Source organism: Eublepharis macularius, chromosome 13 (assembly GCF_028583425.1).
Source record: "Eublepharis macularius isolate TG4126 chromosome 13, MPM_Emac_v1.0, whole genome shotgun sequence".
Taxonomy (NCBI): domain Eukaryota; kingdom Metazoa; phylum Chordata; class Lepidosauria; order Squamata; family Eublepharidae; genus Eublepharis; species Eublepharis macularius.
In genome coordinates, this window is record NC_072802.1 from 33,886,104 (window position 1) to 33,912,037 (window position 25,934).

Genomic DNA, 25,934 nt, shown 5'->3' on the forward strand with positions numbered 1-25,934 from the left:
TCCTATTGAGTAATGTCTGCCCTGTTTAATATGTCATTGTTTAATTGCCCACATCACAGGGTAATTATTGTGGAGATAATAATAACATACTTTGTAAACCGTTCTGAGTGAGCATTAAGTTGTTCTAAAGGGCTGTATATAAACTTAATGTTGTTGTTAGTAATTCCATATTGTTTCAGCCCCGTTTTGGATTTCCGCTTGTTTGCCAATTTTGCATATGCGATTGTGTTGCTTATTGAATGTCCTGGCTGTTGGTTGCATTGTTTCACACTGTGTAATCTGCCTCAGGGAGAAAGGTGATCTATAAACAACAAATAAATAAATGACTGAATTGTTGGCTGTATGGGATTCTTTGTGCATGGTTAAACCATAGTCTGGGTCTGAAACAAATTATGCTAGTTTGAACATAGCTACTTTGGAATGGTTTATTCCAGGTCCAGGGTTCACTTCTACCTTCTAGAAGCTAGAGTTTGGGGAGCAGCTTCTCTGGAATCAACCTGCAAGGGATTAATGGATGAAGGCTGATGGCAATCTTTGGTCGTTGCCTGCTTTCTTTTTAAAACCCAGTCAATTTTGCATGAATCCCAAAACAACAGGATTGCGATCTTGTAAAAATATCTTTGACGCACCACACACATTGTTACAATCAACTGTAAAATGGTTGGCTTCCCAGAACAGCCTTCCCCAAAGAGAATATTGTAGATCAGAGTTTCCACTGAAAGAATTTTTGATTTGTATGTTAAATTTGCATGTAAACATTGTAAATATCGCCTTGTTAGCAGCAACTTCCTTTGCTCCGATTCCTCGGCTGCCTTGCCAGCCTGTCACTTCATCATGTTGATAGAATTGTTAAATAAGATACAAAGCAATTTAGTCAATGGGCATTCAAAATGCGTTGCATATCCAGGCTTTCTCTCTCTCTCTCTCTTTTTGCAAGAGGCTCGTGTGTCAAATGTCTAAGTGCCACCACATGATTAGCATCTATTATAGTTTGTGTTCCCTCCAACTGTAATCAACTGTCAAGTTAGGCAATTAAAGCCGCTTTGATTTACCCACTGAAACAGGACCCTCCCTCAAAACAATGCACAGAATTAGCCTCATTGACTGACAAATAAGCTTCTGGTCAAAATGGTGTGTGTGTGTGGGGGGGTGTTAGTGGCAGGGCTGGGCGGAAGGATGTTTGGGCAGCCAGTGAGAGGAGAAAAGTGGTCATTCTCTTGATCTCTGCTATCGGGAGAATGGATCAGGAACTCATTGTGTTAGCATTCAGACCCCTCCTGCTGCTGAGGGGCAGTTTATGGATATGAAATAGGGTTGCCAGCTTCCAGGTGGTAGCTGGAGATCTCCTGGAATTGCAGCTGATCTCCAGGCCACAGAAATCAGTTCACCTGGAGAAAAGGGCTGCTTTGGAGGGTGGACTCTATGGAATTATACCTGGCTGAGGTCCTTTCCCTCCCCAAACCCTGGCTTCTTCAGGTTTCACCCCCCTCCCCAAATCTTCAGGAATTTCCCAACTTGGAGCTGGCAACCCTATGAAATTACAACCCCGCCCTTCCTCATATAGCGTATGTGCAAGACACTGCCGGGCCTGAAATAAAACAAAATGAATGCGTACCTGGAAAATATTTTAAAGAAGAATCAGAGTGGCTGGCTGACTGAACAGCCCTGCCTTGCCCCAGAGAGATGCATAATTTAGGACAGCGAGGCTCCCAGGAAACTCCTGACTAATCTCATCAATGCCCTGCCTCACCGTACCTGACCCACTTACATTGATTAAGCACCACCTAACGCTATTCAGCAAACCTGGTAGCTTTTCCCATCTGGTACTCAAAGGGTCATCGAGCACCTTTTACACCTATAGTTCACCTCAGGAAGACCAATTGAACCTCTTCCAGTCCCACTGTCCACCTCCAGAGAAACCCATTAAGTTATTGTTTTGGGGGCAAAGACATCAGCTTGCTCCAGGGAGCATTTTGCCCTATATCTGGACTCCCTACTCCCTAGCCACCTATGTATGTGTGTGTTCTGGATCTGTTCACACCCCTCCAAATCTGTTTGGGCCTCTTCTTCATAAAATGCTAGTCGTTTTGCTGCTGCCTTCTGCAGAATTCGATCACCCTCCGCAAAACTGTGTTCTCCCCCTTTCGTCCTTTGTCTGTGTGCTGTGTGTGATTTCCTGTATGTTTGCTTTTTTATTTCTCTTTTAATTAAAAAAAAACCCTTTCCAGTTGAACATCTGCCTGGCTTATTTCAAGAGTTCTCTAAGGGAAGAATCTCTGTGAACATAGGTGGAGAATCCCAGTTACTCTCTTTTGCTTCGTCTCCTTTAAGCTAATTCCCCCAGCTAATTAGGAGACTGCCTGTTTGGGTAACAGTTGTTAGTGAAAGTGCCTGTGCTGCTGTAGCATAGGGGGTGTTTTTTGGTCATGGTGGGGTAGTTGCCACCTGCCTTGACTTTAACCCATAGTAGATTCTTACTTATTGGAATGTTTTAGCTCTAGCTGCTGAGCACCACTCTCCTACATATTTAATTCAGTTTGAAACCAGTCTAACTTCTCTGACTTCAAAAGACAGGTAGAAGAACCGCCTCTTCCTATACCATCCAGACCACCCCTGAAGATCCTCTTCTTAAACTTGTTTTCTGTGCCCCTGCCTGCAGAAGTGATTGGCAACTAGAAACGGTGTGGTTTTACATTATGTGGCCTGTTTTTATACTGCTGTCTTAGAATTTAATTGTACTTATGAGCTGTCATGAGGTGTTTTTGGAGAGGTGCCATATAACTTTTCTTCAAACAAATAAATAAAGCCTGTAGATGTTGGATTTAGGGACATTCTGCGTTGCTAAATAATATATGTGCACCTCCTCTTCCTGAGCTTCCAAGCTGATACTGGTGTAGAGCCTGTGGAAAGAGAATAGACACTGTGGCAAACTTTCAACTGGGGGACAATCCCCCAAATATCCATTTCCCTTAGGAATGGCGTAGTGGAATATGGCTGCTAGAAGGAGCCATCGGTGCCTCTCTGACACCAGCTGCCTTTATTTCAGTCTTCTCTCTCCTCTCAGACTTATTTGCAGGCTTGCTGAGTAACTTGCCTTGCAGTAAAGAAAAGGGCAAAAGCCATCATGCTTAATGACCTAGAAGCAGAGGGCCAAGAATGAATACATCCAGGTCATTGCAACAGTCTGTGTAGGAACCCTGCAAACGTTCACAATATTTTGCTAATGTAATTCTCATTGGGGAGTGAAACAGTATTGCAATCTAAGTTTGTCTCTTACACTCAGGCAACGGCTGCAGCAATTTGTAAGTGTATGAAGGCTTTGCTTTATTCCTCTGAAAAAGCTGCTGTTCTCAATGCGGCAGAATGTCATTTAATGGCTGGTAGGCACTATAAATCGTTAACCACGGCTGCCTCCAGGGCATGTCTACCAATTTGTCAGGCCGTAGCAGCAGTTATGTTGCTTTGAATGGAAATAAGTGGAAAGATGTTCAATCTCAAATAATGCCTGTGTGGCTTTGAATGAATGAATGAATGGGGCATGTGTGTATCTGCGTTGTTTCCTTCTTAAAATAGTTGGTACCTACATGGAAGAAAATTATTTTATATTATTTTGTGAAATTAAAAAAACTGCTAAATTTATATGTGACTGCTGGCTTAAGGGACAGGTCAGAATACTGTGAGATTTAAGGTTCTGCTTTCGTGCTTTTAAGAGCAGCCAGACATCAGCCCTTTTTGTACTTATGATTTAAACTGCTATTTAAGAGCATTTGCCGTGATTGCAATGGCTTTGGCATGGCACCCCCATGTTCTACACTGTCTAAGGCAGTTTCAGTTTGGCATCTTGTTTTTTTTAGTTTAGATGGGCTTTGAAGCCTTGGTACAGTTTTGGGCTTTCGGAACTTTGCAATTCACGCCATAATTTTTTTAAAAAAACGTTGAGCAGGTGTAGTAATGTTGCAATGTTGGGACGCATTCCCCCCCCCCCTGGTATTTGCTGATTAGGCTGTCCCATGCCCACTGGAGAGACAATTGGTGGTGGAGTTCTGGGGGAAAACATACTTTTCATGCTTGTTCCACTCTCATTTTTTTAAAAAGCCAGGCCAGGAAAGGGTTAAAATGCTGCTGCTTCATCCCCTCCCACTTTGTTTTGCAAAAGGTGCTCAGGTTTTTTTTGGCATTAGCAGAAGACACCAGGAGGGAGGGATAAGCAGCCATTTAACCCTTTCCTGGCTTTTAAAGCCAGTAGGGAATAAGCAGCAATGTTAGGAATTGTTCCTGGCTTTAAAAAAAAGTAAGAGAATGCCTACATACTCAGGAGGAAGGATGCCAACAGAGAAGCAGCCTTATGACCCTTACCTCTCTTGACTGATAAAAATGGCAGAAAAGGAATTCAGAGAGCTGAGGAGGGTAGGAGTGGTTAATTCTGCACAGACCAATCAGCTCCCAGGGAAAAAGTGGGGGGGGAGAAGAGAAGCAGAAGGAGAGTATAAAGTTAGCACTGACATTAATCGGCCCAGATGCAACTCGGCAGCAGCTTCAAAATAAAACTGCAGTGTATCAGCAGGGTGAAAAATTGGGGATACCGTGGACAAACATTGGTACTGCGTCCCATGACAACCTGGCAAGTGTGAAACTCCTGCGAACATGGAAAGTCGAACAGATACTGAAACACTTTGAAGTCTCAGCGTGAAAAGGACCATCAAGTGGGAGAAGCTTGGAGAGTGCTACGTGCCTGCCTCCTGGGGAATTCCTGCCTCTGCCCACCCATCGCTGGTGATCAAGGGGAGGAGGCAGGCTGCCCACCATCATCAGATGGGGAAATGGTCATGCGTGACCAATGATGTCACTTCTTTAAGAATTGGCCCCAAACATGATGAAAATGCTATGACGGTTGTCCTGGAAAATGCTATGATTGCCACACCCAAAATGACATAATTGGCGGGAGTGTACACATGAGGAAGACAATAGGGTGTCAGTACCCCGCCCCACTCTCCTGCGGGCTGCCAGAGGTGACCTGGCCACTCTGTCTTCATGGTATGGAAATGCATTTATGCAGAGAAATGCTTCACCAGCTAAATTTCACTGTGCTAAAGGCATGAGAGGTGCAAAGCCTGAAAAGGCAAAGATGATTTATAAAATTGTGCATGGGGAAGAAAAAAGTGGATAAAGGGAGCTTTCCCCACCTTTCCCAGTAATAATTGAACTTGTGGGCACCCAATGAAGTTGTTGGGAAATAGGTTTAGGACAAACAAAAGGAAATACATCTTTCCCTAATGAATAATTAAATTAGGGGATTCACTGCCAGGGGACATAGCAATAACCAAAGCATAGATAGGTGGCTTTAAAGGTGGGGGTTAGAGAGATTTGTGAAGGAGAAGTCCATCAGAGGCTACTAGCTATGGAGCTCGAGGAGCCTCCATCTACAGAGGTAGCAAAGCTCTGAATACCAATGCTGAGAAGTAACACTGGGAGAAAACCTCTGCCTCTGCGCCTGGTTTGTTTGGCCCTCCAGGAAAACTGCTTGGCTGCTGTGTGAAGCAGGATGCTGGACTTGATGGACCTCCGGTCTGATTCAACAGAGCTTTTCTTATGTTCTTCTGCAAAAGCACTTTCAGATGCACTTTCTAAACTTTTAACATGGATTAGTTTTCTCTTGTTAGGGTTAGCCAAGGCTCTTGGAGACCTAGGGTTCCCATTCTCCCACCTGGGGTGGGGGATCCCACCCTTTCCCACCTGCACCCACTTATTTGGCCGGTGGGGGTGCACTCCCTGGGGTGCCCCCTCCCCAGGTGGTGCACTCCCATGCCACGAGAGTGGGCCATGGCAGCAATGGGAGTGGGCCATGGTGGTGGCAAGAGCAGGCCACTCTTGTTGCTGCCATGGCCAGCTCTCACCGCCGCCACCGCGGCCCCTTTGCTCCAAATGAGGGAGGACCACAGCAGGGTCGGTGAGAGCAGGCCACGGCCACAGGTAGAGCAGCCCAGCTGGCAAAGACAAGGGCCCCCTTTGACCCAGGGGTGCCCTTTGACCCCTGCGTGATGACATCACTCCTGGAAGTGACATCATTACGCAAGCACGGAGCACACACGTGCACAGTGCGCGCACGAAGAAGGAAGCCGGGGTATGGGCCGGCTCCCAATCCCCCGCAGGGAGAGTCCAGGGACCTGGGTATCTCCCGTGGAGGGACTCCAGGTCCCTGGCAACCCTATGGTGACCCATTCCTAGGGTGCTTCTGTAGAGAATGCTTGCTCCATGTACTCCCCCAATCCAAGTGGTTTTTGTTTTGTTATCCAGACAACATCACTGTGCTTCTGCCTACCTCGGTTTCCCCAGACTTGTCTGTGGGGTCACACCTGGTTTTCCAAAAGCAGGTGACTGGAGGCGGCAGCCCCCCATCACACTTACTTTCTCCAGAAAAGTGTCAGGCAGGGGACGGCCTCACCTAGGCACCACAGAGGCAGGCAGCTCAACCAAGGGCTGTGGGGAAAGGAGAAAGGACAACACCATGCCAGAAGGGCCCCAGCGGCAGTCTTAGAGCCTTGTAGGCTCTGCTTATGATTTGGGAGAGAGGCAGGGCTCAGGCAATAGGCTGCAGCTGAGACCAGGCCAGAGGCGTAGGCCAGCAGCACCTAGGGCTTCTTGGGGCCTGAGCAGGCAGGCACAGCATCCTCTTAAAATCTGTAAGGAGGGTGGGGCCAGAGAAGGGAAGGCCCAACTAGGGAGGCCATTGGCCCAGATTTCCTTTGCTCACCTTGGACCCACCTCTGAAGAGAGGGTGTTGGGGCAGTCCAAGGTCATCCCACCCCAGACAGTCCTTTATTAGGCCAGCCTAGGGAAGGGTAGCAATAAAGGGCCAGAGTGCTCTTAAGATGGCTGCCTGGCTGGCTACAGAATCCTCCTCCTCTTTGTATTCCGAAGTTTGGCTGGGGCTGGGAAAAAGGGATGTTGGAGGGTGCTACAATCCCAGACTCCACCCTTGCCTGGGAAGAGTCTGACAGCAGGTTTGGGGGAAGTGTGAAGGTGTGGATTTCTGCACTTATCCCTCCACACACCCTGTGCCATTTCTTTTCTGCCACCCTCCTACCCCCTATCAAGGTTTTAAAAAAGATTGATAGTAGCTATATCACTGTAGTGCCACACTATAGCAATACTCTACTACTAATAATAAGCAAATAATTTGCACCAAAATGAAATGGGGATTTGTCCCTGTGTGTAAGTAATCCTAGATTTAGACGTACAGAAAGTATTAACCACAGTGAGATCTCAGGGTATGGTAAGAGGGCATGTGATATAGCAACCCCACTGGAGCTGAGCACTGCTACATGTGATCAGTGCCTGGGATGTGACGTGGGTGGGTGGGAAACGGGGACTCAGGAAAACCTACGTAAACTATGTGATTTTATTTTATTTACTTCATCTATACTCTACTTTCTCCCTAAAGGTGACCCAACATGACTTAAGACATTCTATCTGTGTTTTATCCTCACAACAGCCCTGTGTGTTAGAGTGGACTAGGAGAGTGTGAGTGATCCAAGCTCACCTGTTGAGCTTCCATTGCAGGGCTGGCATTCAAATGTGGGTCTCCCAGATCCTAATGTGATATCTAACCACTATACCACACTGGCCTTTAGAAGTCCTTAAGTTCTGTGATGGATGAAAAGTGGGATATAAATGTGCTAACTACAAGCGAAGCTACAAGTGACTCCTGACACAGGTTGGACACTTGTCAGCTTCCCTCAAGTTCTGATGGGAAATGTAGGCGTCCTGGTCTTGCAGCTTGCCTCGCCATTTAATTGAAGTTTACAGAGCAGCAGTCTGTGGGAGGGAGAATATGCGGTCGGGAGGGGAGTGCAGGCATCGGGCTCTTGCCGGGCAACCCCTTCCCCTCCGCTGGGTGTGTGGGGGGTGGTTCTGTAAATTTCAATTAAATGGAGAGCCAAGCTGTAAGACTAGGACACCTACATTTCCCATCAAAACTTGAGGGAAGCTGACAAGTGTCCAACCTGTGTCAGGAGTCACTTGTAGCTTGGCTCTACATTTAAAAAAGAAACCATTGGAACCTTCATAGACAGTGTCCCTGCCAGGAATTTCTTTCCTTTTATGGCATACACATCCCCCCCCTTTACACATACAGTTACAGGCAGAACAACAATGAGGCTGTTATAAACAGGAAATTTGGGGCACATCTCTATTTCTGCTTTATGTATTTATTTAATGTGTTTCTATGCCATTTCTCCAAGGAACCTACAGGGCTTCTCTTTTTAGATGTGTTGGTTGTACACCATAGGATACATCTGTCCATATGTTTCTGAAATGTTACACAGAGTAGTTATCAAACTCTTGACAGCTTTTGTAAAATGGAAAACTGCAGCCTCTGAAAGGTATTTTTAACAGAGGAGTGGGTGGGAGGGGGTGTGATTAACCCTTTCCCTACCAGCTGTTTTTCTACTGATTATTGCTCCTGAACTTCCTCCTCCACTGGATTCTGCATAAATCCCATGAAAATTAGTAGGAGCATGGTTACAATAGAGGAATGGCTGGAGAAGATGATGGAGTGTGCCAAGATGGCCAAACTTACATCTTTGATCAGGGAGAAATCACTGGATAAGTATATTGTTACCTGGAAGGCCCTTATAGACTGTTTGTGGGAAACAGAGAGAAATGAACTGATTGTTTGTGCTTTTGAAGATAAGGAAGTAGAGAAAAATGTATTAGAAGAAAGGAGATGTAGCCGTTTAGGGTTAATTTGGAGTTAATTTGATTGTAAGGTTAAATTTAGAGTTAGGGTATAATATGTAATACTTACATATCTTTTCACAGAGAAAATTGGTACTTATTCCTAATTTCTTTTATTCTTTCTTTTTGCTTTTCTTGTTCTTTTTTCCCTTTTTTTCCTTTCAGCTATGTGTTTCTCTCTTCGTTTTCTTTTTACAAATTGGATTAAAAAATTTTCAATAAAAAAAGAAATTAGTAAGAGCATGGCTGAGCTCTTTTGTATGTCTCTTGTTCATTCCAAGGAAGTATGTCGTTAATCAACGAGAGGCTGAAGTTGGTTCTTGGTTCCCAGTTCCTTATTTGCACTACCTAGTTAGTTATTCATGAACCCAACTCCCCTCCGCATTTCTGCATGTGCGTTTGCCCTGGACGCACTCATCTTTGGAGCAGTTAGCAAAAGTACTGAATTGTGGACCAGGGAAGAGCAGTTGCTCCATTTGCAGGGCAGAGTCCCCTGAACATGGGCTTGACATGTGGTGGTGCATTGCTTGTTTTGTGGTGCAGAGCTTTTAAAGTATCAAGATTCGTGGCTGGATTTGCAAATCAACTAGGAAGTGCAAATAAGGAACTAGGAACTGACTTCAGCCTCGTCCATCAAATGGATTTTGCCTCCTGTTAATTAATCCATTAAAAATACGTATATGCTTGTCTTTCTCTTGAGCAACTCAGGATGGAAGGCAGGTAACAGTGACATGAAATGTAATAAAACTGTACAATCACAGAGATAAAAACAAACATTAAAACAAATCAGTATAAAATACAATAAAACTAGTTCACCAGATCTTAAAACACCTTATGCCAAACTAGCAAGATACTCCCTCTTTGCCCCCAAAGCTCTCTAGAAGCCTTGCTGAAAAGCTGGGATGGTAGAATTCCCCTGACCTCTTTTGGGAGACTATTCCACAAGTATGGGTCAACAGCTGAAAAAGCCCAAAACTGGGCAGTGCAAAATGTGTAGAAGTGGATGAGGTTGGCCATTTGGAGTTTATGTCTCAGGTGCCAAAATATCACACTGGGCCTGGTTGAGTCACTGAGGCTGGAGATGCGACAGTAATCTGCGGAGAGCTGAATGTGGCACGAGAGAGCTGTTGTCCCTGGTGTGTGCCCTTTCAAATTGTTCCTATTGCCCCTGCACCTGAGGAGGAACATGGGACACTTGACTTGGATTTAACAAGGCTGCAACATAGCCCAAACAAACTTCTGTGGGAACAAGAGGCTAAAGGCTGCCTCATTTACGCTGTTGGAACAAACTGTCATAAATGAGTTGGAATGCAGCTACCTGGCCAATGGGACCCAAAAGCCAGTATTCCACATTGTGGTTCCTGTTGACACACCACTAAGCCCAGTGAAAGGTGGGACTGGTGAGGTGCACCTCCCAGACAGTGGCACTCCAGTAGCTTCCTTGTGGAGGATGCTACTGAGCAAACCCTTCATCCCCCTTGTTCTTACAAATATGCCTTTAGGGAGCTCTTTTAGGTGGTATGAGAGACCTCCTTGTGTCCTTAGCAATTATTTCCATTCACACATTTCCCCCTGTCTCTTTTCTGGCACTTCAAAATTATGTTTGGACTCAATACAGTAGTGGAATAAAAGAATGAGATGTGGTTGCCAATGGCTCTGCCTGATATTATTTTCCATAAATAACATGCTAAAATCAACCAAAAACAGTAAACCAAGATGTACCATTCAGCTTTTCTTAAAATGTCTTCTCTGTCCCCTGCCTCTAGATGAGAGGATGGTAGACTCTGGGGCATCTGTGTTCCTCTGGACCATGGTAAAGACCAGGGCTTTTTTTCAGCTGGAACGTGGTGGAATGGAGCTCCGGCAGCTCTTGAAAATGGTCACATGGCCAGTGGCCCCACCTCCTGATCTCCAGACAGAGGGGAGTTTAGATCGCCCTCTGTGCCATGCCACGGAGGACAATCTAAACACCCCTCTGTCTGGAGATCAGGGGGCGGGGCCACTGGCCATATGACCATTTTCGCCGAGGGCAATTTAAACTTAAAAAAACTGCCCCCTTCTTCCAGCTGACCCAAAGTGACATCATTCCACCACCTCTTTTCACAGAAAAAAAGCCCTGGTAAAGACTGTTTGCCAAGCATCTGGGAAAGAAAAGAGCATGTATACAATGAAGAATGGATACCCGACAGAGAAAACCGAGCACATAAAGAAGAGTAAGAAGGGGCCCTTTGGAAAGCTAGGCTTTGGAACCCCATGTAAGTGGTTAGAAAACTGAGCTATTCAGCTTGTGGAGAGTTGTGAAACGCACAGCCATTCTGAAGGGAGAATTTAATAACTTCCATACAAAGAGAAACTGTGGAAGGGATATTGTCAGACTGAATAAGCATATTCTTGATTAATAGGGTCATTTGCAGGGCTGGCAGAGAATCAAGGGAGTAATAAATCAAAGACAATATTTTTTAACAGCTCTCTGCAATTTGAAGCCTTAATTGTATAACTCTCTTGTCAAAGCTAATCTGGGACTCTTTTTCGCCCCTTAACCAATGTGACACTCGACAAAACCTTGAGTGGGTGACATTAAATGTACAAAAACATCCACAGTGGCCAGAAGTGTGTGCATGAGACAGCACTTCACAAACTTCTGGGTTGGATCCAGACTAAATTTTCTGTTAACAGAAGTCGCTTACCTCAGTGGAACAGAACTTTCCATCTCCCCCTCTCCCACTGCAACCTACCGATCTCCCCAAAATGCTGCACCTGGGGAACAGGGGACCCCAGAGAATTACATGAGAGCAAATTAGGGGAATGCAACAGAAAGAGGGAATTGGTAGAAATGATACCTTCCATTCTGTTAGGGGAAAACTTTCTGGGCTGATCTTTTGGTTGTTATCCATGCTTTCCCCCTCAAAATGAGAAGCATGTTTTGAAATTAAACCTTTTGGGGAATGTGCTACTAAGAATCAGCCACACTTCTACATGAGCTTTACATTAGGAGCAACTGAGTTTCAGCTAGTGTGGGTACACAGAAAAGCTCTCACAGAGGCAGAAGGGAAGGAGGTGAGGCCCAAGCATACAGTAAATCTTGGGGACAGTTGCTGAACAGGCTCCTCTATGTGTAAGGATACTTGCACGCCCCAAACCCTTTACTAATTAATGTATTTCCCATGGCATACTTTCAGTTTTCTCGCAGCATGTTTCAGCATATAATCTGGTGCATGGCAAGGTCTGGATGCTGGGATAAGGCCATGATTCATTTTCCTCCTTGAAGCCTCTAGCCCCTGATGCAAGATAGAGAGAAGGGGTTACTAAGAAAAATTATCTCTGCACATGCTCAGAGTCAGTCTTTTTCTAAAATAATGGTAGTGTAACACATCGGATTATTTATTTATTTAGGACATTTCTACATTGCCTCTTCAGAATCTTGCTCAAGGTGATTTACAACTAAAACAATACAATAACATAAACAGTAATTAAAAACAAGCCATTGGATATAAACAGCATAAAACAGAAGCAGACTGTTAAAATCTGGTAAGATAAGACCCCTAATTCAAAGCCTGGGTAAAAATATATGTTTTGGCCTGAGACCTTAAAGACAGTAAACTATGCACTAGGGGGATCTCAAGAGCTTAAGCTAATTATTTCAAGTGTAAACCTAAGAAAGATTGGATTATAGATAATCCAATGGAATGGAGATGGTCAAAGCTTGGTGTTTCTCAGGATGAATATTGGGAACGGAAGGAAAGGAGTTATTATCATTTACTGCTATTAACAGTTACCCTGGGCAGAACATGCAGTTGCCCTAGTTTTCACACATAAGGAGGTATCACACCCCTGGGCTCCCTAACCATGGGGAGAAGACAGGATGAGGGACAACCAGTACTAGCTTCTTAAGAAGCAACGACCTCCTCTGGAGTAAAAGTCTCCTGGGGAGAAAGTTCCTAATCAGGAATAAGCAGGGCTTTTTTTCTGGGAAAAGAGGTGGTGGAACTCAATGGGTTGCCCTCAGAGAAAATGGTCACATGGCTTGTGGCCTCGCCCCCTGATCTCCAGACAGAGGGGAGTTTAGATTGCCCTCCGCGCTGCTCAGCGGCATGGAGATCAATCTAAACTTCCCTCTGTCTGGAGATCAGGGGGCGGGGCCACCAGCCACGTGACCATTTTCAAGAGGTTCCGGAACTCCGTTCCCCCACGTTGCCCCTGAAAAAAAAACCCTGGGAATAAGCATGGGGTGGCGGGAAGTGGAAGTGGCCAGGGCACAGGGATAAGAGGTCCCATCTGAAAAAGGTGAGGGAGGAAGTGGCTGGCTGACAGCCTAATGGGAAGCTGAGCAATCGAGCAGCTAGGCTCGGGGTCTTTAAAGTCTGGAGAGAACTACACCTCCTGGGAACAGGATGGTAGCATTTCTAGTTAAGAGGGCAGCCAGTAATACCTTCCCCTAGCCCTGGGCAGTTTAGCAAACTCAAGGCTCAACTCAACAGGAAGGGTGTGGCAGCCAGGGAAGAACCCAAAAGGATCCAAGGAAGGACTTATGCATAGGAAGCAGATCTGGAGCTTGGGTGGAGGCTGTGACTTGGGAACTGACTGTCCTAAGCTGTCCTAAGCTGTAAAAGGAAGACATCTGCATGTTTTGGTGTTGGCTAGTCCTTGGCAATGCTGGTTGCCAATGGGATATCCTAGTAGGGGGAGGCCCCCGGGGTACAACAGGAGGCCTAACTGTTTGTTCCTCCTTGCCCAATCATGATGGTGTCTTGAAAAATTGGTTCTCCATACACAAATCCTCACACATTAGGCTCAGAGTGAATCATTCAGTAAAATCAAGGTCATCCAGTGAGTTTTATTGCTGAGTGGAGAATTAAACCAGGGTCTCCTCAATGCTAATCCAACACTCTACTGGTTCTCCTCTTTCCTTGGCACATCTGGGTGTATGAGAAAAATGGTCCTCTGTAGGATATAGATCCGAATCTTAATGGTGCGCCCATTATTTAAATGCTGACATCAAGCACCGCTCTCCTGTTGTGCCTCTAAACTGAAACAAGTGCACAGAACAGCCCTGTCAACTTTGAGGAATGGTGCCGCGCTTTGTCCACAAGATGTCACTGGCTTTCTGTATTTGTTTTGTGGATCTGCATGAGAGAGCGCTAATATTTAAGGACTGATTTGCTACAGAATTGCACACTTCCAGATCTTTTCCCTGTTGGTTTGAAGCCAGTTTTATGTGATGTAAATTTACAGAAGACAAATCTGCACCGAGGGGAAAGATCAGCGTAATACGCCGAGGGAATCTGATGGTTGGCCGAACACAAGGCTCAAAACAGAAAAGGGAAAGGAGCACCTTGCAAACATTTCATCCCATGGGAAAATGCGTTCTTTTTGGGAAGATATTTTAAAGCCCTGTTTGCAAATGGGTGCCAGACTTGGTTGTATGGAAGTGTTGAAGAGGACGGAACGTAATGGAGCCAGTGTTCCTTTGCTCAGTTTTAGTTACAACACAATATGAATGCAGTACATGTTTAGGTGGCTAGCCAAATGTGGATCTCATTCAAAGCAATGCAGAGGACATAGATGATATCCACATCTGGAAGCCTCTCCAAATGCAGATGTTATCCCTCCACCCTGGATGGATATTGAGTTTCATATGCATCTCAATACATGTTCTGGCTTGGAAATGGCCCCTGAAAATCTGTGCCTGGAGGGTCTTATGTCAGTGGAACAGAATTTCCCTGCCTCTTCCCTTCCTGATGCATTCCACTGATCTCCCAGAAATTCTGCTTCTGGGGGAGAGGGAATCTTCAGGAATGGTATGAGGGGTAACTTGAGTGTTGCAGCAGGAAATTGGCAGAAATTATGCCTCCCCTTCCATTAGACAATAATGTAGTCGAACCCATAATCTCATATTACAAAGTAACAGTGCAATGAGTGCTAAGCAGAATCGCACACTGCGCTTATGAATCATCATCCTGTTGCTCTTGGGCAAAACTAAAAGTGATTAAAACAATAACAAGATCTGCAATACTACATTTTGGTCTTCTGCTAGCTGAAAAGAAAGTTAAATCAGCCGCTGAATTGGTGAACTGTCTGTCTAGCTTTGGAAACTCCATTGTGCTGATCTTGAATTAACTTTGCTTAAAGAATCTCTTATCCGATTTTAGAGTGCCTGCTGTGCTGTTTTTTCTGTCACCTGGGATTTGGTTTCTCCGGTCCAAGAAGCTATATTAGGCAAACATTTTGCTGCTTTGGGGAGACATTTCTTCCAGGGCCATCAACTCTGCCTTCATTCTGCTGGCTTCAGACAGGCAGCACTGTGCTGTATACAAGGTCCTTTGGGAATCCACTCCAATGACAAATACATCTTACTGAACATGGAAAATGCTAATAAACCCTTAGCTAACACATACAACGTTTGGTCTGCTCAGTGATGAACAGGAGCTACTGTGCCCCAAATGTAGCAGGTTAGAATTCCTGCAACTCTGTACCCCACTTCCATATTTTGTTTTTATTTTGCTTCATTGATGCCCTGCCTTTTTCCCCAATGGAGACCCAAAGGAGCTTACATCATTCTCCTCCATTTTATCTTCACAACAGCCCTGTGAGGCAGGTTAGACTGAAAGTGTGTGACTGGCCTAAGGTCACCCAGTGAGCTTCCAGTGTGGAATGGGGATTCAAACTTGGGCCTCTCAGATCCTAGTCTGAAACTCTAAACAGCAGCAGGAGGCTGCTGTTGAATTATGCAAGTCACTTGGTTGCAAGTGGTCCGGTAGTTGCTGCCTGGGATGACCCTAATGAGTCCTTCCTCAAAGTCCGTCACTCTAGCCACTGCACCACTTTGACTGTTTTACACGTCAGTTCCATTTGCTGGAGGCATGCCACTAGCTCCTGCAGCAAACACGGAAAGCAACAGAGGTGTGTCCTCAAACACTTACTCAGATGTCTTGGGAAACCTACAGGTTGCCTTTTGGTCAAAAGGAATTTGGGTGGAGTAAAAATGCAATGAATAAATAAGGGATTTGCAACTGATTACCATTTCATTCAGTATGTGTCCTTAAGCCCAGGTTTTCAACCAAGCATACACTTGATGGATCTGTGGCTCTCTGTGTACTTACCTGATACCTGAGTTTCCAAGCTCATGTTTATCTCATGAGTTATGCTTTCAAGTGTAGACCAGGAGTCTTTCTACACAAGACCTCTTACATGGGGATGTTCAAGCGTAGGGAGATGCAATATTAGCCAGGAAGCATAGTTTTAAAAGTCAGAGCTGGCAGAGATTGCTTTTCAGAGGGTTTGTCAATTTCATCTTTGCCTTCCTGAAAGGGAAGTGAAATTGACAGAGCCTTCAGGGAGGAAACAGTGAGGGGAGAATTCACACTTCATTACTGTACTTCTTCCTCTCTCCATCCAACTGCTGAGCTATTTGCTATTAGAAGGGTGGGTGTGCTGGGGGAATGAAGATGAGCTGGCTCCAGATGTTGCCTCCTTCCTTTGTAAGGAACCTTTCAGGACTATTGCATTGTTCATGTATGGAATGCTTCCCATAGTTCCCATACATGCATTATCTAGCCTGCTCTGTAGCTGTAGCAACGCTTTCCTGGATGCAGGTTCCATTGAATAGATCTGAGTAGGCTTTTAAGTAGAGCTATTTAGGGCCAAATTACACAATGCTTTTATGGTGAGTTAGAACGTGACTCACTTTCCCTGCAGCTGCACAACACTTGCGGGGAATGTCACTTAAAAAAATGGTGGAAGCCCTGTTTGGCCTGGAATTGCTCCTGTCTTCCCCCCACTATTTCCCCTAGCACATGGAGGGCGGGGCAGGATCCCCTCTTCCCTCCATGCTGCAGTTATGAGCTAAATTGGGCTCCTGATGATTTTTAAAATTATATTCCCCACAGCTGCTGTGTGGCTGCAGGGAAAGCAGCTTGTCAAAAGCGACTTGCCAAAGAACTATCATGTTGTTTGGTCTGGTGCTTTCCAAACTGTGTTCTGGGGAACCCCAGTGTTCTTTTGAATGTTATTAATGAGAAGATCAGTAATCGCAGACATGTTTTCTTAGAAAATAGTCACCTCCCTGGTCCTTTCTCTGCACTATGGAACAGCAAGAAAGTGGGTTAGTGTCCCCCATGACAGGAGGACAACTTGAGACCCAATAGTTTGGGACATCCAAAGATGGATACTGGACAGGCTGCCTCAAAGGCTCAGGTTTTAGGGAAGACAGCAAATTTATTATCTTTCTAGCACCGTAGGGTGCCTCTGGGAGTTTTTGCCCTCTGGCACCACAATATGTGACCAGAGCTCAACAGGGTATATATAATCCTGCAACATGTCCCAGAATCCTTGGCAGTGGCCTGGGCTCCATGGTAGATGTGGAAGACTTCCTTAGCTGCTGAGTCAATACAGGGATTTCCTGAAGCTTTCCATACCGGAAATTACAGTGTTGGTCCAAATGCTTCTCCTGTGAGTGCACCTTAACAACAACAACAACAACAACAACAACATTTGATTTATATACTACCCTTCAGGATGACTTAACACCCACTCAGAGCGGTTTACAAAATATGTTATTATTATCCCCACAACAACAAACACCCTGTGAGGTGGGTGGGGCTGAGAGAGCTCCTAGAAGCTGTGACTGACCCAAGGTCACCCAGCTGGCTTCAAGTGGAGGAGTGGGGAATCAAACCTGGCTGTCCAGATTAGATATTATTTGGCCCTGACTTTGTGTGAGCTTTGCTGAGGTAAGGATCAGATAAAATAAATCTAATTAAGCATCTGGTTTCCAGTAGGGACCAGCTAAATATCTCTGGAAGCCCACAAGCAAGGAGTAAAGGTAGTTGCCACCTTTGCCGTTTGCCCTCAGTATTCATAGATACTTCCAGGCCTTTGGACCTGGAAGTTGTATTTACCACTGTTGATAGCCACTGATAGTCATTAATAGACCCATTTCTCTAATCCCCCTTTTGGCAGCAAATCTCATAAATCAGTGGTTGTCAAACTGTGGGCTTCATCGTGAACCCTGAATTCCTGAGCTGGAATAGAGGCTCTGAGCCCCTTCCTGCCAGGAGTGTGAAAAGAAGGGGAAAAAACAAAGCTGCTAAATTCCATCCTCCTCCATTCCCTCTGCCCAGCATCCCCATCCATCCCCCAAAGCTCAGCTTGCTCGCAGCAGGCCTCCGTGTCTTACTGCTGGCAGCCTACGGAGCTACAGCAGGAGGTCCCCAAAAGTCATTTTGAGTCCCAGTTCAAAAAGTTTGGGAACCACTGCCATAATTTCATGATACATGATGTGAAGAAACTTAATTATTTTGAGTCTGGTCTGGCAAAAAGGCATGCTAAAAATGTTTTAAATAAATACAACTGATCTAAATATGGAATTTATGTTGGTGCAAACTGGGGGGCAGGTTGTAGAGTAAACATCAGTATAATCCATGTTTTCATGGATGTTCTTCTAGCAAGGAAGCACACAGAGCTGGCAAAATCATGCAAGGAAAGCTTTCTTGGGAACGAAAAAAGGCATGCCATGACAGAAAGCAGGGGAAGGAATGAGAAAGGATCACCAAGAGGAGACGCCGGCTGCAGACAAACTGGAAGAGAAAGGCTAAAAAAAAGCACATAACATATAAGTCAAGATGTTCAGACAAATAATAATAAAAAATTCAGGTCCCGAAGACGCAGGAGGCACAGCAGGAAAAGCAAGCTGCGAGGCTCGGCAAAATACTGCAGCCAAGCTAATTTATCGGCATCGCAAAATGACATTTTCTAAAACAAGCTAAATGAATTACTCGCCTTGACGCTCCCAAAGGGAGAAAAGGGAAACTGACAGAAAATGACATATCGCAGCCTTCCCAGCATGCTACGAATGAGCAACTCTGACAGAGATGCAGGATGCAGGCCCTTCCAAAGCCGCGTCATGTGACCAGTCCAAATGGCATTCAGGGAGGCATCAGGGACAGAAATTTTGTGGGAGACTCCAAGGCAGTCAGGAGCTTCTGCGCCAGTTTTGGAAGGCTTGGACAGGGGGCCAACGAAGGGCCAAGCAACCTTGGTCATGTTTAGAGAAAAACTGGTGGCATTTGGGCAGACAAGAGTGACAATGAGCCTTTTTTTAATTAAAAAAGAAAACAAGTTGTCCAGGCATTCATTGGAAATGCCAGTTGGGTGTAGTGGTTAAGAGCACAGGACTCTAATCTGGAGAACCAGATTTGATTCCCCGCTCCCCCTCTTGAAGCCAGCTGGGTGACCTTGGGTCAGTCACAGCTTCTAGGAGCTCTCTCAACCCCACCCACTTCACAGGGTGATTGTTGGGAGGATAATGATAACACACTTTGTCAACTGCTCTGAGTGAGCATTAAGTTGTCCTGAAGGGCAGTATATAAGTCGAATGTTATTATTATTATTATAAATTCAGTGATTAGAACTTCTGATGTGCTCTAAAACGCCACATGGGAATTGTGTGTTCCTAAGGCTGAGGGAAGGCTAACTATTCCTCTAACTGTATTGTTCATTCAACTGAAAATAGACCTCCTCCCCAGAAAAAGACCCATATTGTGCCATGGAACAGCTAGGAGGTAGTTAATTGAGGCAAGATACAGGAGAAAGGTAAGAGTTAAACTTCCTTTCCTTAGTGTCAAGCTATATCACACACCCCTCCCAACACACTCAGAGCTGCTTTTCAGGCCAAGAACACATCGGGAGATCCAGTCACAGAACATCAACATTCTGTGTAGTTTTGCCCATTGGAACCATGCAAATAATATTGCTTTTTATGTTGTTTGATCAAAATTTTCAACTCATACCTTTGCATGTTTATTCTGCAGTAGTATTAAGCTGTTTCTATGGAGATTACTTCCCAGTACATGCTCCAAGGATTGCAGCCTGCATTTGATAAGCCTCATGCCACAAGTTCAGGTAGTGGGTGGGAGGGGCTGTGGCTCAGTGGAAGAGCATCTGAGGCTCCAGGTTCAATCCCTGACCTCTCCAGTTAAAAGGACCAGGCAGTGGGTGATGTGAAAGACCTCTGCCTCAGACTCTGGAGACTGACTGTCAGTCTGAGAGACAATACCAGCCTTGATGGACAGATGGTCTTTTAAAAGTATAAGGCAGCTTCATGTATTTATGTGTTCAAGTGTACTGTCTTGGCTTGGGCCCAAAGGAGGTGGCATTAGGAAGCTTGATTGTTCTGAGGGAAATGTCTGAGGAGGAGTCTGGTGATAGTGAAGTGATGATGTTAAAAAGGGATTAGAAAACTCTGTGGGAAATAGATCTACTGTATTAACTGGAAAGGAAGGTGACCCTGAATGTAAGATCCCGCCCCCTGTGATAAATAGAATTTCCATGACCAAAGGCAGTATATCTCTGAATATCAAATGCTGGGGGAAAACAATGAATGAGCAGAGTTACCTTCCACAGATTTGTTTAATTCCTTTTTAGCACCACCACCACCACCACCACCATCATCATCATCACACTTTGGGGCTGTGAATTCCCTACATCTGTGGGTCTCGAACTGTGGATCTCAAAGGTGAGCTGATACCTCAGAGGGTCTCGAAGGAGAATCCAGAGCTTGACGAGGCTTCTTTGCTTTGCCCTTAAAATAACAAAATGTGTTCTTGTTCTAGAGAAATTAACTCAGCTACATCTGAGCCAAGAGACAACAGGTGGGTGGGACAGACATGGCAAACAAAATCAAAGAACGAGACAGTGTGGGGCCATTTGATGCACCACCTGCCTAGTCGCATGTCAAAACACACACACACACACACACACACACACACACACACACACACACACACACACACACACACACACACACACACACACACACACACACACACACACATCCTCCGGAAGATGAGATGAAGGCTTTGAAACATTATGAGCAGCTCACCGAGTGATAATTGAAAGCAGCCTCCCCCGAATAGCGTGGTGGAAGAAAATCTGTCTTAAGTGATTTTTGAAAGGGTCCCTGTAGGCTCTGTGTTTTGATGGACACTAGCTTGTAGTTATTTGAAATGTGGGCTCTCTTGCATTGTAGCCAAAAGAGATGAATGGTATGAATCTTGGTGTGTTTTTGGAATACTCTTCTTTGGCTTTTTCATAGTACTGGCATTTCATTAAGTATGGACTCGTGAGCCTTCCTTTTTTGGCCTGTAGTTGCTTAAAGGGGATGCAGTCTGTCCGTCTGTTACAAAGTCACCTGTGAGGGTCTAGTTGTCTTTTTAATCTGATCTCATTGTTCTATGCACAGAGAATTACATTGTACATATGAAGTCTGAAAGATTCCTGTCAGCAATTCTAGGTCAGGCTGTATCAGAGTGCTGGTCAGACTTCGCTCACTTGGCAACAATGTCCCAACTTGAGGGAACTCTCCACCACCACCCCAAGACCAACATTTTACTTTTCCCTCACATGAAGACAGAAAATTCAGAAGCTAGTTCCCTGGCACTGGCACCATAGGCCAGCCATTCTCCTATGCGTCACTTGTGTGAACATTTAGGGTGGATTGTTACCAGAGCTTTTTTTCTGGGAAAAGAGGTGGTGGAACTCAGTGGGTTGCCCTTGGAGAAAATGGTCACATGGCTGGTGGCCCCGCCCCCTGATCTCCAGACAGAGGGGAGTTTAGATTGCCCTCTGCGCCTGTGGCGTGGAGGGCAATCTAAACTCCCCACTGTCTGGAGATCAGGGGGCGGGGCCACCAGCCACGTGACCATTTTCAAGAGGTTCTGGAACTCTGTTCCACTGCGTTCCAGCTGAAAAAAAGCCCTGATTGTTACCCAGAAGACGGAACACTACGTTAGATGCACTCTTGTATCACAAACCCTTTCAGATGTTCCAGTGGGGCCTACCATCTGTGTGTATCAGCAGCAAGTGTTACCTGCAGCCCTCCCAGTATGCACAGTTACCAGGCTGTGTGAACTGATACAACATACATATTTACCATGCCATGAATACAAACTGTGAAAAATCCAGCAGTCCGTTTGCACATACCAAAGCTATATGTGCATGGTAAAATCCATGTTGCCCATATTCACGCAACATGGTTGACTGTGGACACCAGGAGGTTCTACACGTGGTCAGTACGCTCCTTGTATGTGCGACTGTAATGTCGGAAAAGGAATACAATTTCACCTTTCAGCTTACCATTCAGAGGTGGAAGCAGTGCAACTTCCCTATATGGATATGAGGACATCTCATACATCTCCTTAGAGGCAAAATGTGCAGCTTCTCCCTTCGTACGCTACATGAGCAGTGTAGGTTCAGCATGTGTGCTTGCTTTGCCCATTTTAGCATAACGTCTGAAGACACCTTCATGGTGGGTATTCAGAACTATTATTCTTTATAAATATTAGGGTAGGCAACATGTGGATGGGCTGCTATTGTATATGGAGAAACCAGGGTTGATCCAGCATCCAAATTGTCATTTGGAGCAACAAACTGACAAAGGCAGCATGTGGAAGGAGGTAACAGGTGTCACTTACGCCTGTCACCTCCCAGACTGGTTTCAAGCCAGGTTGCAACTTTCCTCTGCATTCTGTCCTGAAGTAACATGGTCATCTGCACATGCTTTTTCATCCAACTTGTGCTGCTGTTGCCTGGCTCCAACAGGCTGCAGAGCACTGGAACTGGTGGGTGGTGGCATACGAGGAGGTATACTCTCCACTTATGCAGCTTCCACCGCCACTGGCTTGAAAGTGGGCTGCAGATGCATCCTGTTGGGGCTAGACAGCACTGATGGTAAGAGGAGGTGTTTCTACTCCTTTGCAGTGCCCCTGCTGCTTGGAGTGGAGAAATGCATTGAGTTGTTAGAGGGAGAAATATTTATAACACTAGATCTTGTGTGATAAATTACCATAGAGTTGGATCCAAACTGTAGGATTGGATCTACAAATGTCCTGCCCTTCGAAGGAATCTTTTGCTCACAAAAGGACTTATTTTAGGTATGCAAGACTTCTTCCATGAGTGGGATGTAACCCTTGAAACCCGTTCACAACATCTGATTGCATATGAAGGACTGTGAAGGTTATTGCTGACATAAGTAATTGCATCTTCCTTCTTTCCCTGTGTTACAATATCCATGGGTTCTACAATATCCATGCATCTGCAGCCCACTTTCAAGCCAGTGGTGGTGGAAGCGTCATAAGTTACAATGTGACACATTCATGACAGCAGAAGCTTTGGTGCAACAAAGTGAGCTTACTTTGTCCTATACATAGACATCTTGTGCATCTCAGTGTGGAAGAAACCCATTAAGTTCTGAAAGAAACTACATGAGATACTCGGGCATGTGTTGGGTCCTGCAAGGTTCCCTGGGTAGAAATGGGTACGAACAGAAAAAAAACCCCAACCCTGATGTTCGTTGTTAGTTGCCATCCATGAATAGGGACTCACAAACAACCATGGACATGGCCCTGTTCACAAACATTTTTGTGGTTGGTTGTTCATGGGGGGCCAGCAGGCTCTCCTCCAGCGATCATCCAAGTCAAGATCCCAACTGCACCACTCCCAGAAACCCAACCTGAGCAGGCACCAGGAAAGGTACCAATAATAAATAATAGCTTTGCCCCAGAGCCTGGCAGCAGCCCTGGAACTTGAAGGGGTAGATCCCTACTGCACCACTCCCAAAAACCTTACCTGAGCAGGCAGCAGGAAAGGTACCAATAATAAATAATAGCTTGGCCCAGAGCCTGGCAGCAGCCCTGGAACCTGAAGGGGTAGATCCATATCCCATCACAAACAAAGAAAATTCAAGCTCCAATGCACTTTATCAAAATGCCAACAGCAACTGTCTCTCTCCCTCTCCATTGTCTGCAAAGTCAGAGCTGAGAGCCCCCTTCACCCCTGCTCTTTGCTCCCTTGTAACAAATCTGGAGCTCCACACTTGAAAGGAAGACCTGCCTATCAAGCTTGACGAACAGCAAGACGAACAGCAACGACTGAGGCTTGCAATGACTACCTGTTCGTTTAGAATGGGGCCTCACAAACAGCTTGTTTACGAACAGCAGATTGGTCTGTTTGTGGCTTTTTTTTGTTCGTACTGCTGTTCGTGCCCATCTCTATCCCTGGGTAGTGCAGTCTTACAAAGAATAGCTACTTGATGCAATTCTCCACTGGGGGAAGAGCAATTATTTATTTTATTTTATTTATTTCAAATTTCTATTCTGCCCTCCCCGCGAGCGGCCTCAGGGCAGATAACATATTAAAATACAAAGTAAAATGGGAGGGAGTTTCTCTCTGTCTCTTGCAAAAAGCCTTGATTCGGGTTTTCCTCCAGGAGCTCAGGGACAGGGGTGGGGGTGGGAGGGGACATAACAGGAGGCAGAAAATCCAGGGCAGCTTTTTACAAGAGAGAAAGAGAATCTGCAGTGTGATTCTCCACTAAGGAGTCTCCACCAAGGAGTTGGGTGGGAGTCTCTGTCTCCCTCTCTCGCATTGAGCAGCTGTTCTTTGTAAGACTACACTACCCAGGGAATCTTGCGTGACTCGACACTTGAAGTGTCGGGTGTCTTGTGTAGTTTGGCTCTTCATCTTTGGACATTTTTCAGTAGTGTACATTTAGCATATTCACAAGTACATTATTTTGGCTGTCTCTCTGGAATTTTTATCATGCAATGTGGCACAGGCTAGTCTACTAGAAATGATATAGTGGTCACTGTTGTTCTGACAGTGGACACCGAACCAGTTCAGACCATATCTTTAAGCAGTGGTACTCAGTCTGCAGCTTCCATAGAGCTGCATTCACAATTGCCATCGGCCAGAAGAGCCACATTTATGTCCATTCCTGGAATGTAGCATGCACCTCAAGGAAGTTTGCAGCTTACCTGTTCCTCTGGCAGCAGCTGTTTCAAGCTGGAAACTACCTGCCAAGCATCAGGCACAGGCCCTGCCCACTTTACTGAAACGTAGAAGCAGGTGCCATATTGGGGAATAGTGCTCAGAAGAACCACAGGTGGCATGTCAAAGATTCTGTCCTGAGCCACTGAGTGAGTATCACTGCTTTAAAATAACAGCAGTAGTAATACTGTGACCTTATACTGAGTGAACTACAAATGAGCTTCAGGAATGTTCTTGCTGCTAAAAGCAAGAGCATTCGTTATTAAGTAACATTTTGGCTTGCCTGTATAATTGGATTTCCATAATTTTCCTTTTTTAATGTAGACTTCAAAAAGTGCACTGTTTAGCTAACATATCACATTTGCCTGGATGGTTCTTGGCCTGAAGGCAGAGCAAATAAGCTTGTGGTGGTGATTTGGAAATGAGCAGAATGTAATAAAGACATTGGGTGTAATAAGGAACCTCCTCTTGTTGTTTAAGTAGCAGAGAAAGATGAGTTGCTAGGAGAGTTCATATGTGCAGTGGGGCATGGATTCCCCCTAGGGTTGCCAGACTGGGGGTTTGCCAGGTCCCTGGCAGGAGATTGGGAGCCTGGCACTCACCTTGCCATTTGGGGATTTCTTTTTCACGCACGTGCTCCTGGCTTGCACGATGACATCACTTCTGGACGTGACATCATCGTGTGGGGTCAAAGCCTGGCTGGGAGCGCTCCTGCACTCACCAAGGGCTGGATCGGGCCCTGTGGGGCATGATTCTCCCCCAGACAGGCCCACTGTGGGTGCAGGAGCATGCATTGTGGTTCGGGGGGGCATGTGGTGCAGTTTGGGGGGATATGTGCTGCCACTCAGGGCTGTGCCCCGGGGGAGTGTGCACCCCCTGCCAGCCAAGTAAGTGGGCACGGGGGGCAGAAGGGTGGGAGCAGGGGATCCCCTGCCCCCGGTGGGGGAATAGTAACCCTAATTCCCCCACAGCCTGTTTTGCAGGGCTGGATGTACTTCCTGCCTGCTGGATCATGCTAAGCTTTTATTGCACAACCTGTGCAGTGAACAACTGAACTTTTGCTGGGGGTGGGGAGCAGTAGCAGGAGGCCTTGGGTCTTCTTGTTGGCCACTGAAAGAAGATGCTAATCTAGATGGACCATTGGTCTGATTCAACAGGACTCTTCTTACGTTCTTTTGTTCCAGTCTGAATGGCTTGGGCTTGCTTGCTTTGCTCCTCTGGGATTATGAGTTCATATCCCATAGTTCTCAGGGCCAGTGGAGAGGTCCTTAGAAAAAGACATTATGGCAGGCTAGGAATGTGATTCTTACACTATGTGCAAAAAATCTTATGTTCAGATCCCATAAAAGTGGGCAAATGCAAAATAGTTCAGAAAG